The sequence below is a fragment of the Cervus canadensis genome, chromosome 21, assembly GCF_019320065.1.
Source record: "Cervus canadensis isolate Bull #8, Minnesota chromosome 21, ASM1932006v1, whole genome shotgun sequence".
In the NCBI taxonomy this organism is placed as follows: Eukaryota; Metazoa; Chordata; class Mammalia; order Artiodactyla; family Cervidae; genus Cervus; species Cervus canadensis.
In genome coordinates this window covers 7,145,438-7,154,817 of record NC_057406.1, presented here as the reverse complement: position 1 = coordinate 7,154,817, position 9,380 = coordinate 7,145,438, and positions in this window count along the sequence as shown.

The window sequence follows — 9,380 nt, the reverse complement described above, 5'->3', positions numbered from 1 at the left end:
ACAGGTTCCATCCCTGGTTGGAGAACCAGGATTCCCTGCATGCCAGGCGCTGCGCTGCCAAAGAAAAAAAAAAGTGTATATATGAAAAAAAGAAACTTCTTGGACCCCTCTCTATTCACAACTGTTTAACCATTATGTTGACTTTGGAGTCAGTTCTAGGTTGTCTTCCCAGGTTCACCGTCCACGTGACTTTGGACAAGTTACTTGACCTCTCTGAGGCTTTTACAGATGTGTTTCCATCTGTAATATGGGAAGAACACCACCTGTTTTGTAGGGTTGCTTTGCTCATGAAAACAAATAATAAATATGAAAGAGCCCACAGAGTAGGCCCTCTCTGGATGTTGGTTTTATGGCAAATTTCGACGTTCTTTCTTCTCTTGGAGAAAGCCCCAGCTTTCTCCTAAGATTCTTTGTTTCCACCTTAGAAGGGCTTCCTGGTGGCTCAGACGGTAAGGCGTCTGTCTGCAATGTGGGAGACCCGAGTTTGATCCCTGGGTTGGGAAGATCCCCTGGAGAAGGAAATGGTAACCCACTCCAGTACTCTTGCCTGGAAAATCCCATGGACAGAGGAGCCTGGTAGGCTACAGTCTGTGGGGTCGCAAAGAGTCGGACACGACTGAATGACTTTACTTGTAGAAGCCAGAATCAAAGGCCCACCTCCAATTCTCTCTGCATTCCCATGGGTTGCCTGGGTAGGCACACATTTTTGCTACATCCACAATCTTTACCCTGATACCTGTGATCACCTCTGGTCGTTTTGGTCATACTGAGACACATGCATCTGTTGCTGGCTAAAATCTTGGCTTTCTCTGCCTACTGAAGCAGAATAAAAATTACAGAGACAGAGTTCAGAGGAAATAGAAAGGTGGCTTTAATTCTCATCCAGTAGAGAGGGGAATACAGTGGACTAATGCCTCAAGAACTGTTCCCCTGCTTCAAGACGAGTCTCGGGGCTTATATAAGATAAGGACTCACAGTCAGGAGGAACAAAGGTATTAGGATCTTGATTTCTTCCTCTTGCATTGTTTCAAAGACAGTCATAGACTGGCTGTCAGTAATTAAATAATTGAGTCTGGCTCTGTGACCTTCTTTCTGATATGTAACTACAAAGGGAAGGGTGTTGTAAGAATAAACACCAGATACTGGGTGTATTTAGCATAGAGTCAAAGGAAAAATAGGTATGAACTGTAGCTCCTACAGAGTTAGGAAGCAGAAAAGCAAGCTTAGATATAGACATACAGAGTTAGGAGCAGTTAAAAAAACAGGGCTTCCTTGATGGCTCAAACAGTAAAGAATCTGCTTGCAGTGCAGGAGACGCTGGAGACTTGGGTCCGATCAGGAAGACTCCCCTGGAGGAAGAAATGGCAACCCCCTCCAGTATTCTTGCCTGGAGAATCCCATGGACAGAGTCCATGGCTACAGTCCATGGGGTCACGAAGAGTGGGGCGTGATTGAAGTGACCGAGCACAGAAAGTAGAAAACCAACCAGGAATGTTTGGGCTGCTCACTGTTCTCTATCTTCTTCCTTCTCAGGAAAGGGAAAGAGAAAAACTCATTCTTCTTTCTTTCTTACTGAAACACATCCACACTCCTCTGAGTAGATGCTTTTGATAGGCCTGTTTGCTTTCCAGTCCTGGTTGCTGTGGTACCCTGGGGAGATCCCTGGAGGCGGAGTCCGGAGAACTGCAGTCAGGTGTCTGATAATTTAGGGTCTTGGACAGGTCACCTTCCTTTGCTGGGCCTCTGTTTCTTCATCTACATAAATGAGGATGTAATCCCGGCTTGTTAGGACTGTGAGACCATTGTGGTCAGGCAGTGTTGCCTGCCATCCTGTTGCAGAGAATACCATATCTGACTCTATGTTGGAACTGTTTCTTTTGACTTGCTTTTCATTGCTGTTACTATAATCATACATAATGGCCTGTCACAGAGGACCCTGCCCCTCTGCCTGACTGTTAAACTAAAGCAAAGCAAAGTGAAGTGGCTCAGTCGTGTCTGACTCTTTGCAACCCCATGTACTGTAGTCTGCGAGGCTTCTCCATTCATGGTATTTTCCAGTCAAGAATACTAGAGTGGGTAGCCTTTCCCTTCTCCAGGGGATCTTCCCAACTCAGGGATGGAAACCAGGTCTTCCTCATTGCAGGCAGATTCTTTACCGGCTGAGCCACAAGGGAAGTCCTGTTAAACTAAAGTGCCTTTGTTTAGCTCACAAGATTATCTGACCCTGCCCACCTGTGAAAAGAAGAGATTAACATATCCCTTCCAAAGGCTTCCCAGCTGGCTCAGTAGTAAAGAACCTGCCTGCCAATGCAGGAGATGCAAGTTCGATCCCTGGGTTGGGAAGATCCCCTAGAGAAGGAAATGGCTACCTAGTCCAGTATTCTTGCCTGGGAAATCCTATGGACAGAGGAACCTGGCAGGCCCAGTCCATGGGGTTGCTCAAGAGCCAAAGACATGACTTAGGGACTAATCAACTACAACAAAGGAGCCATAACTAGAGAGGCAAAAGGAAAAATCTTTCTTTCCAGACCCTACAGCAGCATTTGTTTTAGTCATTAAACAACATGTTGGGCCAGACACCATTATGGGTCCCAGCAACACTATAGGGAACAAAACCAGAACTCTGCTTTTTTTTTTTGAGTCACACTGTAGGACTGAGGTGACTTAGCACACACAGGACATGTGAGATCTCAGTTCCCTGACCAGAGATCCCTGGAAGCAAGGAGGCTTAACCTCGGGACTCCTGGGGAAGTCCCAGGAAGCTTTCGTTTTCTGTTGGATGCAGATAGCAAATGGACCCCTCTCCGAGGAAGGGAAGACTGAACTCTTTTTTTCTGCACTTCCTGTTCCTTCTAGATCTGGTCTCTGGGACTCTGGGTGTTCCCAGGGCCCAAGACCCCTCCCAGGATCTACCAAGGGGCTGGTACAGGCGTGGGGATGGAACTGCCTAGATCAATCTCTAATATCTCACTGTCAATACCTGTTCCTTTGCTTAAGAATTCCTATAGGGACTTCCCTGGTGATCCAGTGGCTAAGACTCTGTGCTCCCAATGGAGGGGGCCTGGGTTCGATTCCTGGTCAGAGAACTAGATCCCACATGCTGCAACTAAGACCCAGTGCAGCCAAATAAAATAAGTTAAAAACGGATGTTACAAAGTAATATGTACCATGATTTCAGTTAAAAAAATGAAGATATATGGGCATGAGAAACGCATAAATTGTGATATATTCCTATGATGCTATACAAAATAACAATGAAAAGAAATGAATTAGCCCTCATGTATCAGCTACATAGAGCTCAAAACTATAAAGCTGAGCAAAAAAAAAAAGTAAGAAAAAAAAGAATTCCTATAATATCCATCATATGCTCAGTCATGTCTGACTCTTTATGACCCTCATGGCCAGGCTCCTCTGTCCCTGGGATTTTCCAGACAAGGATACTGGAGTGGATTGCCATTTCCTTCTCCAGGGGATATTTCCTACCCAGAGACTGAACCCTCGTCTCCTGCATTGCAGTTCTGTTCAGTTCAGTCGCTCAGTCGTGTCCAACTCTTTGCGACCCTATGAACTGCAGCACACCAGGCCTCCCTGTCCATCACCAACTCCCGGGGTTTACTCAAACTCATGTACATTGAGTCGGTGATGCCATCCAACCATCTCATCCTCTGTCATCCCCTTCTCCTGCCCTTAATCTTTCCCAGCATCAGGGTCTTTTCCAATGAGTCAGCTCTTCGCATCAGGTGCCCAAAGTACTGGAATTTCAGCTTCAGCATCAGTCCTACCAATGAACACCCAGGACTGGTCTCCTTTAGGATGGACTGGTTGGATCTCCTTGCAGTCCAAGGGACTCTCAAGAGTCTTCTCCAACACCACAGTTCAAAAGCATCCATTCTTCTGCACGACTCTTCTTAATATCTTCTGCTTCTGTTAGGTCCATACCATTTCTGTCCTTTATTGAGACCATCTTTGCATAAAATGTTCCCTTGGTATCTCTAATTTTCTTGAAGAGATCTCTTGTCTTTCCCATCCTATTGTTTTCCTCTATTTCTTTGCATTGATCGCTGAGGAAGGCTTTCTTATCTCTCCTTGCTGTTCTTTGGAACTTTGCATTCAAACGGGTATATCTTTCCTTTTCTCCTTTGCTTTTCGCTTCCCTTCTTTTCACAGCTATTTGTAAGGCCTCCTCATAGAGCCATTTTGCTTTTTTGCATTTCTTTTTCTTGGGGATGGTCTTGATCCCTGTCTCCTGTACAATGTCACAAACCTCCGTCCATAGTTCATCAGGCACTCTGTCTATCAGATCTAGTCCCTTACATCTATTTCTCAGTTCCACTGTATAGTCATAAGGGGTTTGATTCAGGTCATACCTGAGTGGTCTAAAGGTTTTCCCCACTTTCTTCAATTTAAGTCTGAATTTGGCACTAAGGAGTTCATGATCTGAGCCACAGTCAGCTCCCAGTCTTGTTTTTGCTGATTGCCTGCATTGCAAGCAGATACTTTATTGTTTGAGCCCTCAGGGAAGCCCTAGGAAGCTGACTAAATACAGATATCTCCATCCCACCCCCATCTCTGGGATCTGGAAGCTGTAGGGTAAGGCCCACAGGACGGGACAGGTTTTTCTTTTCAGGGGTAGGATCCACCTTTCCAAAGACAAACAAAAGTCAGCCAGTACCGTAGATCTGCAGTGAACCCAAGTTTCCTTACAAGTACCTTTCACAGTCTCTCCCTGGATGTTCACCGCAATGCATTTCACAGATGAGGCCACTGACACTCAGAGGGGCCAGTGAATTGCCCTGAGGCACAGATGCAGGAAGAGCAGGTGGGGTAGGCCTTATGGCCATGGGTGTGTTCCTTTAAGAGGCAGGCTCATTCCTGGCAACAGGTGCTCAAGTGGGGCCCAGAGGAGGCCCCAGCGAGAGCCAGGAGCAGGGTTGGGCAACTGGGACCCAGAGGTCTGGCCAGAAGGATGTTTTCAGAGCACTAGAGGAAGCCGGGCCTGAAAGCAGGGGGCCTGAGACCCTTACCTAGCCGGATCCTGCTCAGAAAGGAAGGCTCTTGGCTCCTCTGGGCCAGACAGTGGCTGAGGTTTGGAGGTCAGTGATTTCTGTGTTTGCTCTGGGCAGTGTAGCTCCTATCTTGTGTGTTTCAGTTACTTTCACAAGAACCCTCTGAGGCAGGTACCCTTATTATACTCAATCTCCAGAGGTAGGTACTGACACCAGAGAAGAGGATCTCCTAGCATCACAACAGAGCAGGATTCTCATCCAGTTCTGTTCCCCTAACCTGATTTTCACCTGACCCTGATTATTGGTAGAAGGTCACCAGTTGCTGAGTTAATGAATATAGGAGATGTTGACCCTCTTTTTCCCTCCCTGGAATGTGACCTTCCGAGGGTAGGCAGTTCCGGCCCCATGGACAGGCAACCTGGGCGTAGTAGGTGTATAGTCAGATTGAGAGTTCACAGGGCTGCCCCGCCACAGCAGGTGACCTTGGACAGCCCCCTCCCACTCCGAGCCTGGTCCACAGTTATTAATGAGGCTGCCTGGGCTGTTAGGAAGATGAGGGGTGCAGGGAAGGAGAAGGGCTTAAAGAGGCTCAGGTCAGAAGAGGTCAGGGCTGGTTGCTGGTTTTAATTTCATCTCAGTTCAGGGCCAGTGGGAAGTTGGAGAGACTGTGGATGTTGGCTGTTTTTTTCCTCCATTTTTCAAAATGCCAGCAGTGCTTACATTGTTTTCACAGTAAATAAGTCCCTTGAGCTTAGGCTGAACAGCATGTGCTCAAAGGTGGTGTTTATGGAGGGGGTGGAGGCTGTTGCTAGGTTGTCAGAGGCCCCCTTGGGGCTCCCCTGGCCAAAGCCAATGGGGACAGGGATGACTCTGCCCTACCTGGGGCTGGGGGAAGGGGCAGCAGCCCCCCAAACCTGGAGTTAGTGGTCTTTGCACATCAAAACGCAGCTCTAGGACTGGGAGATCCTGGGCAAGTCACTCCTCAACTTTCAAACTTCACTTGGGGGATGAAGCTGGGGGTTGTGGTAGGGAATAGGTGGTGGTGGGGAGACCCAGTGGGAGGGGCCTTAGAGGTTATCTGATCCAAAACTATCAGATGCAGCAAGAGGAGAAGGGAAGGCCTTGATCAAGGTCTCTGAGGTTCAATCCAGGTTGGTCTACGTCCAAATTCAGGTTTTTATGACCTGCCCTCCCCCTGAAATGTCAGCCCTACCAAGACTGAGCTGGTGGGTTGATTTGTTAGGGGAGTGTAATCTCCTCGGTTCTGTCTCATCACAACAAAGATTTGAAGTGATGGACGTAAAAGCCCTCGGCGCATTACAGCTCTCAGTCTGTGTTATAGTTCTTGGACAGATCAGTTTTATTTAGAAAATAAAGGAAAATACATCCTCAAGGCGTGAGGGCACGTTGACCCAAAGGTGCGAAGAGGAGAGAGAGAGAGCATGCGTGTGGCAGAGAGAGAAAGACCCCGGGCCCTTTGCTCCTCTTTTTATATGTTTTTTCTCCTTCCCTCTGGGCCTGCCCTATGTAAATTGGGCTAGCCAGGAGTGCTGTTTGTTCCACCTGAGGTCCTCACTCGTGTCCTGGGACCTTCCTTTGTTCTGTTTTCATGGGCTTTTCCCTTGTCTTTTAGCCACCACCATTCTGGATTCCTTTTTCCTGTTCTAACTACCTAACAGATTCATTCAGACCCGGCTCTGTGTCAGGCCCTGTGCTGGGCATCAGATAATCAGAGCCATACCTTGCCCTTGGAGAGCCCCAGCTGGTGGGAGCATGTGGGGAGGCTCCTAGGGAGGAAGAGTTCTGCCCCAAATCAGAAAGGGGTCAGGAAGGCTCTGGGCTTCCCAGAGACTCAGCAGGAAAGAATCAGCTTGCAATGCAGGAGTTGCGGGAGACACAGGTTTAATCCCTGGGTTGGGAAGATACCCTGGAGGAGGGCATGGCAACCCACTTCCATATTCTTGCCTGGAGAATCTCGTGGACACAGGAGCCTGGTGGGTCACAGTCCATAGGGTTTCAAAGAGTCAGCCAGAGACTGAAGTGACAGCATGCACGTAGGAAGGCTCTACAGAGGAAATGCATGAGCTGGGCCTTTAGCGCTGAGTATGGGTTGCTCTGAGGACAGGTGGTAAACCAAGGCTGGAGGTGGAGGCTGGAAACCCTCTGCAGTGATGTGCGTGCTAAGTCGCTTCAGTCGTGTCTGCCTCTTTGTGACCTTAAGGACCGTAGCCCACCAGGCTCATCTGTCCATGGGATTCTCCAAGCAAGAGTACTGGAGTGAACTGCCATGCCCTCCTCCAGGGGATCTGCAGGGATAGGGACCTGCACATGCCCGCGGGGGTGGTGGGAGAGAGTGGGATGTAGGTCTGGGGACAAATTTGGGAAGAACCTTGATCCATGAGAACAAAGAGCTTGGCTGTTGCTCCTTGGACTCTACAGGAGTCTCAGAGAAGTTGAGATGTATGGGGAGCAGGGTAAGTTCAGGTGACCAGTGGTCAGTTCAGTTCAGTTGTCTCTGTCATGTCTGACTCTTTTCGACCCCATGGACTGAAGCACGCCAGGCTTCCCTGTCCTTCACTAGCTCCCGGAGCTTGCTCAAACTCATGTCCGTTGAGTCAGTGATGCCATCCAACCATTGCATCCTCTGTCATCCCCTTCTCCTCCTACCCTCAATCTTTCCCAGCATCAGGGTCTTTTCCAGTGGGTCAGTTCTTTGCAAAGCCACCTGATCAGCATCAATCTTTCCAATAAGTATTCAGGACTGATTTCCTTTAGGATTGACTGGTTTGATCTCCTGGACCAGTGATAGCTCAGTTGGTAAAGAATCTGCCAGCAATGCGGGAGACCCTGGTTCAGTTCCTGGGTTGGGGAAGATCCCCTGGAGAAGGGAAAGGCTACCCACTCCAGTATTCTGGACTGGAGAATTCCATGGACAGTCCATGGGGTCGCAAAAAGTTGGACACTACTGAGACTTTCACTTCCCTTCACGGTGGTACCCAAGACATCCCAGGGTGAACTGGGCCGTGTGGGTCCACAGCGCCACCTGGTGTTCATCTCCCTCACTGCAGCTTGACCTTAATGGGCTCTATCTAACTAGGGAAAAGGCAGAGGACTTTGGGCTCCCAGGCAAACTTGTAGATCACGACCAGTATGGGAACCTCTGCCCCTTACCAAAACAGTCAGTCTTCATGGGCAAGCAGGCTCACATTCAGTGGTGTGACCTCTCAGGCCAGGGTCCCTATGTGAGCATAAGGAGACATGGGTCTCATGGTTCAACATGCTGGCCGGGGAAGGAATCCTCCTGCACCATCATACACCTCCTCATCTCCTGGCACACACCTCTGATGAGCATCTTACTCTTTTTTTTTTTTAAATTTATTTATTTGGTTCTTCTGGGTCTTAGTTGAAGCACCCAGGGTCTTTAGCTGCAGCATGTGGGATTTAGTTCCCTGACCAGTGATGGAACCTGGGCCCCCTGCATTGGGAACAAGCTTATTAGCCACTGGACCACCAGGAAAGTCCCGAGCATCTTACTCTTTCCTACTACCTCCCTCAGGCTTTGGGGAAGTTTGCTGGAATGACTTGCTCTTGGAATTTCCTCTGTCCAGCACCCCCACCCCCTCCTCCATGGTTCTTCTTCCACCTTGCTAGGGGCTTCAGATCTTCACTACATGTTGAGTACAGATCTTCACTACATGTTGAGAGAACAGAGCTAGGTATGACACAGCATGTCTAATATGTGTACCATTGAATCAACAGAAACATCTTGCAAGGATGTTCACAAAATATTAACATATCTTAGGATGATGGAATTTTAGATTACTTTTTTTTTTCATCTTTATACTTTCATGGGTTGCTTACATCTTCTAAATATATGTTACCTTTATACTCACATGAAAGTGCTTAGTTGCTCAGTCATGTCCAACTGTTTGTGACCCCATGGACTGGAGCCCGCCAGGTTCCTCTGTTCATGGGATTTCCCAGGCAAGAATACTGGAGTGGGTAGCCATTCCCTTCTCCAGGGGATCTTCCCGACCCAGGGATCGAAACTGTCTCCTGCAACTCCTGCATTGCAGGCAGATTCTTTACCGTCTCAGCCACCAGGGAAGCTCATATAACCCCAACATTTTTCCTTTTGGAAAAAACAAACTAAGAAATCCAAGCACATCCTAACAAAGCTGGAATAGTACAGTGAAGGCTCACAGAAGTGGGCCATGTGGCTGACAGCAGCCCTCAGTGCTGGTAGCTCTTGCCTTTGTGTGTTTCATAGGGGCTGTTCCATTTTTCTTGACACTCTTAAGCTCCCGGGGGGCAGGGACCAAACCCATCTCCAGGGCTTCTTCACAGCTCTGGGCACACGGCAGAGGCCCAGTG